A 7,500-nucleotide genomic window follows, 5' to 3' on the forward strand; every position below is an offset into this window, starting at 1 on the left:
TCGTTCAAAATAACGAGTTAGAGGTTATCATGATCTATTCTTGAAGAGACGTGGTGAGCGAACGCATTACAGACACCATGACAATGCAATCGGCTATGCTGTCGCTAAATAACTGACGGGCAATTGCACTAGCAGATTGAGAAAATAAATAAAAGCTAAAGACCTAAAGAGCTAAAGCTTAATCTGTCACAGACGAATAACTACCTTGATTGTTCTAGCGGTTACTTCCGACCTTGCACCATTACCAATAATGATTGACAACACTGAGGTCCCTTTTACCCAGTCAGGTAAACTCCTCGGACTCAACATCTGCAGAGGACTGGCACCCCACGTAAAAGAACGAGTAAGACTCGCCAATAACCAGCTCGCCCTATGCAAACGATTTTCAAGCTGCTCAGAAAGAACAAAATTACAATTATACAAATCATTAATAAGACCAATAATTGAATACCCTCCTGTGCCACTAAACACAATCTCGCGTAGCTCGATGCTGAAGTTACAAGCAATTCAGAATAAATCCCTCATCTGGGTAGCCGGATGTCGCTAAACCCAAAACATCCCTTCTGCCAGAACACTGCATGATACATACAAGATCATACTAATGAATATACGTATTCATAACCTAGCAAAGAGAGTCTGAGAAAAGCTGGATTTGATGGAAGATCATAACTTTCGACGAATCAGAGACAACGATCTCGGCACCCAAAACCACTCATGGTTCCCCAGAAGCTTGCCACTTACCTTAATGGAACCGCAACCAATGTACAGACGCAGGCGCGCCGACCGCGCAGCCCTTGTAGACGATGACCCTGATGACCCTGGCGACACGTAATGATCCTTCCTCTGACAAACACTTTGGACAACTGACCTGAAAAGAAAGAAAACAATGAGTTAAAACAAAACACGAGTTCGTTCAGATTGTGCGAGTGTATGGTTGGAGCCTCACGAGACTTCGACCATGCATCGTACAACCGGAACTCGCTCGATGAAACAGAAAAGAAAGAAGGGTGTCTCTCCAACACTCGTATCTCCTCCAGGGGTTCGAGGAGATACGCATGGGGGAGAGACATCTCATACGCCAACGGCACCAGATCCCCCAACAATGGATGTGGTAACACTGCTGGAGGATCGAGTGCGCGGGCGTAAGAAAAAAAAATAAAGAAAAAAAAAAGGGTAAATTTTCCGAATAACGCCGCGTCGCTAAATACCCACCGACAAAAAGTTTATTGATGGAGTCCCGCATCAACCTCTACTATTCCATATATAGGAAATTAATGAGCGCTTGCAGCCCCCCCCCGCCTCGCACCCGCCATGCAACACTTGCACCACCCAAAATTGCCAGCCAGCCGCTTGCCCTTGCCACACACCCTGCCCACCCAACAACACATGCCTTCTGTGCAAGCGATCCAGCCCACCAACCAACCCCTGAAGCCCACAAATCTGGTTCCGCGATATAGGTAGGGAGGGGGGGGGGGAGGGCATGACGTAGATCATCTGGAAATTACGGGGTAAAATATGAATTCTTCTGCCATATTTTTCCGTATGCAAAATCTTAAACCAATTAACCTACCTAACCTAAGCTTTACTTGCTTAGGTTTGATAGTTTGCCGCTAAACCAAAGGGGGCTTCGCCCTCCCCCTGACCCAACACCCCTTTTAAGCACTTCCGTGCTAACACTCGTGCTACTGTTTTTTCGGTATCAACAGCACGAAAACCTTAAACCCAACACCTACCTCACTTCCCAAGGTTTTGAAGTCAGAATCCTTGGCGAAGAGGGAGCTGTGATCTCTTCGTGATACTTATGATGCTAATTAGTCACTGTATAAGAAAATGCCGCGACAAAGCGGATTAACACCTCACACTGCGCCAGATGACAGCCAACTGAGTCTTCGTGCTCATATATTCCTCAATAGGAAAACTAGACCAGATAACCGACCACGACTCGCCTCACTCAGGGGGTGGGTGGGGATAGAGGGTGGGGGTTATAATTATTTACTGTAAATACACACCCCATGGAATATTCAACTAGCGCCATTCTGTTCTCTCCCTCCAACATAACCAACACATGCAGGTAATTCCTTGGGGTTTCTCTGTCCACAGCTTGCTCTACTATCCCGTAAATACGTAGCACACAGCCTTGTTGAATTTTAGGGCGAGATGGTGGATTCGGGATATCTTGCCCAAGGTATGTTGCACGGAAGTGCCCTAAAAAGGGGGGTCCAGGGGGGGGCGAAGCCCCCTGTGCTAGGGATTAATTCAAAACTAGGCAAAGCTAGGTAGTCATTGGGTTAAGATTTTGCCAAGCGAAATATGCCCCGAAGTAGGACGAGGTAGCACGAAGTGCCTTAAGAAAAGAGACCCAGATTGTGGGGTCCAGGGGTGCAAGCGCTCATTAATTTCACTATATATGAATAGTAGAGGTTGAGAGGAATCCATCGATACCACTTTTGTGGTATTTCGTAACGCGGCGTTATTCGGAAAATTTACCACAAAAACGGTTGTTGGATTTAATTATACTTATATATGTAATCATAATTACATATCCATAAATTATTTAAATAGCAACTCGGACGGTATCGAAGGACCACTCAAGGGTCCACTCAAGCACTGACAATTCAATGGCAACTGACATGAAAAGACTCCCGAGCGTGTCTGCAGTGTACGAAAGAAAACAAAAACAAATCAGGCAAGAGGGAAAAGCCCCTCAAACTTTTAATCCTCCAAGTATTATTTCGACTTCTTTAGCTAGCTACTCTTCTCCCCCACCCTAACCTTCTTTCCCCCCATGGACCTGGCCCATGTCCTCCTTGTTATATTCGTATATTCGGTTAAGGTCCCACGCTCCTGGTGGAAATAGCACACGACGTCGTGTAATCGGTGCGGTTCATGTTTGCATTCGTTATTGCTACACGCTAATGGTGGAAAATTAAACATTAGCTCATAACAATTTAAACAGGGCGAACGATCATCTTCGCTGTTACAGTTTTTTACATTCTTTATTGTGGACCGCTTGTCACGTCAGAATAGTGGTTGGGGTCATACGCTGCAGTTGAAGTGTTGCATTCTGCCGTGGCATTATGTTAAAAGGATTGACAATTTACAGAATCGTTCAAAATAACGAGTTAGAAGTTGGCACGACCAATTCTTGAGGAGGCGCGGTGAGCGAACGCATTAGACACCATGACAATGCAATCGGCTATGCTGTCGCTAAATAACTGACGGGCAATTGCACTAGCATATTGAGAAAATAAATAAAAGCTAAAGACCTAAAGCTTAATATGTCACGGACGAACAACTACCTTGATTGTTCTTGCAGTTACTTCCGACCTGATATTCTTTACGGTCACTGTCTTCAACCGAGATGTCACCTACACGAGCCTAATAATACGTTCATTCCTTTTAATTCTCTGATTATCACGTTTGTGACTGGGCGTTACATATTCACCTATCATTTTCTTTCATAATAGGTGACTTAGACCTTACATATTTGCTTATTATGAATTAATATTAATTAATAAACTACCTCGAATATTCCAGAGCACACGCATCAACCTGTTGCAATCATAAATCCATGCAAGATACCGGAATCCTCATCACCAAAACTATTTCGAAACGGCCAACTCAAGACCGCGAAAAACAAGCTCGCTTCTAGTAACATGAAAAGGCCATAATGCTCATTTGGTAGCATTTTGGTCATTAATTTTCCAACGACCCATTGGGCTATTAAGTAGGCGGAAGCACCTAAAAGAGCAATTTAGACATCATTAAACATTTCAATACAAACTACTCTATACCGTAATCACTAGTCTACTACTAAAGATAATGACTTTATAACGTGCTTACTTTTCTCAGATGAAAATTATCACTTAATCTTGACTTGTACATTACGGCGTCATTGAAATGTCTTCCATCGTCAATTACCTTCACATTTTAGAATGAATGTATTTCATCGACACTCAAATCTCCTTTGCGTATTTTTATAGTACTGTAACATTTGCAAAACAAATATATAATCCATTAAACACGAAATATTAATAAATAACCATGAATCACAACTACATTTTCGCGGTTTGAGAAACATCATTACAAGTAATTAGTACACCCCACATGTGTGCTATTAGCATATGCATATTATTATACGTTTGCATGATACGTACACAATACATCAGCTCTGATTCACAAATTAATTAGACATTTTTCACCACAGATTTCACAAACACGTATTACGGATACTGTAACACCACACACACGTTCACAACCTTTCCCTTCAAAGACAACTGAGCATTGAGTTCGATGCCACGAACTGTTGCGAAACAAGGGACGAGTGAACCCCAGCGATATGATTGGTTGGCTCGCGGGGCCGAAGTCGCTCATTGGCTAGCCTTTGTAAATAGTGTCCAGACAAGGGAAACAGATTACGGAGCAATTGTAACTTGATTCTAGGAGTCCCGTTTGACGTTTGTGTGTAATTTGTGGCACTGCATTAACGGTCTCGCACCATTATTTGATATTTCAGTAAAGTTAGATATACTCATTTCATCATTACTACTTTGAATAATAAGTGTTTTAACGTCTATTTTGACAGTTTACTTTCATGACTTCAGACGCTAAAATGTCACGAATAACCTTCAAGCAGCATACATATACAAAATAACGCATTCCCAAAATTTTAGAGTTTGCGTATGCATGTATACGCACAAACATACGCGCATATATATTTATGTTTATTTATATTTCTTAAATTCTTTGCCATGGCAACAAATCTTCGTAACCTTTGTGTTGATTTTGTAAGGTATTTATTTAATTAGTTTGTGAAAGTTTCGTTTATTACTTATTCAATGACGTACTGGTCACCTCTTCCAATCGCGTATGGTGAATGTGAATAACTGATGCTTTTCAGAGTCACCGTTGGTTTGTTAAGTATGAAAGTTGTGTAAATTCCGTGCTTTTGTGCTGCCTGCCTGCCGTGTTTGTCAACACCGGTGAGGTCGTCTATAATCTTGTTAATGACCGTGAGTCTTTTTACTTGTTTGCGATTAGTTGAGTGTAAAAAAAACAAGTAGCCATGGTCTTGGCCTGTATGAGCCTGTAGATATTGTGTTCGGTGAATGACTGAAGGGGTCTCATACGCGTAATTATATAATCTGCTTATTGCCTGGCGTAGTTGATTAAATTTGAGCAAGCGCGTTTTCTTCTTTCTAAACCCTTTATCAACGTTCAGTATTCTGTATTACTTTAGATAATGATATTGATGAGCTAATTGGCATTGGGATCAATCATGTAGTTATATTACATTGTAACTGAAGTTTGACCGGACATAAAGACAAAAATGCCAGGAGACGGTAAAGTTAAAAGGATAAAAGAACTGCGCAACAATATATAATAAATAAGATCCCGATATCCACAGACTCTCCGTCGCCATGGGCCGCGGAAAACAAATAGGGTACCGATCTATGTTTGGCTTCCTAGTTCCTCAGATAATGATCCCAGGTCTGCCCAGAGGCGCGATAATCCACGAGTGGAAGCCTGGAAACGCGGGAAGCAGTGACGCAAAGGAGAGTCAGGATCTTGATATATGTGCTTAGAATTGTTCCTGCTATGATTAATAATACTCTGTTAAACGACTTAGATTTATGTTTTGTGTAATATTCACATAAAAAATCTTCATTTGTTTTTTGTTTTTTTGTAAAAAGTGCAGATTAAATAACTCATGAGAGATTTTCGTGGATATGATGCATGATATGCTTGTAGTACGGTATACCATACAAAAGCATAACAACGCCACACTCACACTGCAAAAGATATTATAGCAGTGAGGTTCCCAATGCATATGGGGACTTTCGTGTGTTTACAGAGTCCAAGTAACATCAGGTTCAGGTCAAATTGGGTCATCTTTCGTCATCATAATCAGAATGATGATCATAATGATATTAATAGTAATGTTATAATAAAGCTAGTTATCATAATGATGAATACAATAACAACAATGGCAATAATAATAACATAGATAATAATAAAAGCAATAATTATGATGATAGCAGTAATACTAATGATTATTATTATCGTTGTAATGATGAAAGTTTAACTATTATCATAATAGCAATAATCATGATAAAAATAATAATGCAAATAATGTTACTGCTTACCTCTGGATCTATTTATTTGAAACTTTGGGACGTGAAATTAAAATTAAAGACTTTAAGATTCTATTCAAATGAGTTTGATTCCTGTTAAATATTACATTATTTATTAGTCATGGGAATTTAAGGCTGCGAAGAGTTACAGATCTCGCTATTTTCATTTTGCATACAAGTAGGTATTATTTCTATGGAATGGTAGCGATGTATAATAACCGATAGTATCTACAACCCAATATTCTCTTACATTCAAATGTGTATGAAGAAGGGAGCGCGTGTGTTTGTGTGTGTGTGTGTGTGAAAGAGAGAGAGAGAGACTGCGTAAGTATATTTGATTACTAAAGTACAAATAGTATGATATCAAATGAGCCTTTTTTTTATTCGCAGACTAGTGAGCACGCATTTCTCTCTCTCTCTCTCTCTCTCTCTCTCTCTCTCTCTCTCTCTCTCTCTCTCTCTCTCTCTCTCTCTCTCTCTCTCTCTCTCTCCCCTCTCTCTCCCTCTCTTTCTCTCTCTCTCTCTCTCTCTCTCTCTCTCTCTCTCTCTCTCTCTCTCTCTCTCTCTCTCTCTCTCTCTCTCTCTCTCTCTCTCTCTCTCCCTCCTCCTCCCTCCCTTTCTCTCTCTCTCTCTCTCCCTCCCTCGCTCCCTCCCTCCTTCCCTCCCTCCCTCCCTCCCTCCCTCCCTCTCTCTCTCCCTCTCTCTCTCTCTCCCTCTCTCTCTCTCTCTCTCTCTCTCCCTCCCTCCCTCCCTCCCTCCCTCCCTCCCTCCCTCCCTCCCTCCCCCCTTCCCTCCCCCATAATATCTGTGGCCTCCAATTGGCTATTACATTTGACAGGCTGACTGGTGATTGGTCAGCCAGATGTCACGCTGTTCTCTCTCTCACCTAGCGACTCGGGAAATTAACCCACGATGTAAACATTGACTTTACAATGTCGTTATATGTTACACAAAATGTGAGTTTATGTGTTTTACGATATAGTAAGGAGTTTGTCGAGTACTACGTTATTAGGAAATTGTAACGTTATCGAAGTCGTAACCGTCAGCTTGTATCCGGACGCAGGCCATGTCAAGCTAGGTCATCTAAAGGCATCATGATCAAAATAGTCATTAGTTATGATGTTGGTAATTATGATTGATGATAATCATATTAACGGTAATAAAAAAATAATGATGATAATAGTAATATTAAAAATAATATTAATCATGCTGATGATTATAATGTTATGAGAATAATGATAATGTTGATGACAATACAATGGTAATAAGGAAAATGATATTGATAAAATTATATAAACAATGATAGTTGTAATAATTATCATTATCTTTCTAATGGTACTATTACATCTATTATTAACATATATTC

General features: G+C 40.7%; 1 protein-coding gene across 1 annotated transcript in view; it reads right to left on the minus strand.

Annotated features, from left to right (window-relative positions):
* Positions 1-4,266, minus strand: part of LOC122263952 (rab-like protein 2A) — a 107,339-nt gene extending 103,073 nt beyond the window's left edge. The window contains exons 1-2 of the mRNA XM_086549335.1: positions 3,844-4,266; positions 742-868 (exon numbers count right to left, since the gene is read on the minus strand). The gene's annotated coding sequence lies outside the window, so the exon portion shown is untranslated. The remainder of the gene's footprint in view (positions 1-741; positions 869-3,843) is intronic.
* Positions 4,267-7,500: the final 3,234 nt, after the last annotated feature.

The sequence above is a fragment of the Penaeus japonicus genome, unplaced genomic scaffold, assembly GCF_977035675.1.
Source record: "Penaeus japonicus unplaced genomic scaffold, GWHDUDI00000001_assembly GWHDUDI00000022, whole genome shotgun sequence".
NCBI classification, from domain to species: domain Eukaryota; kingdom Metazoa; phylum Arthropoda; class Malacostraca; order Decapoda; family Penaeidae; genus Penaeus; species Penaeus japonicus.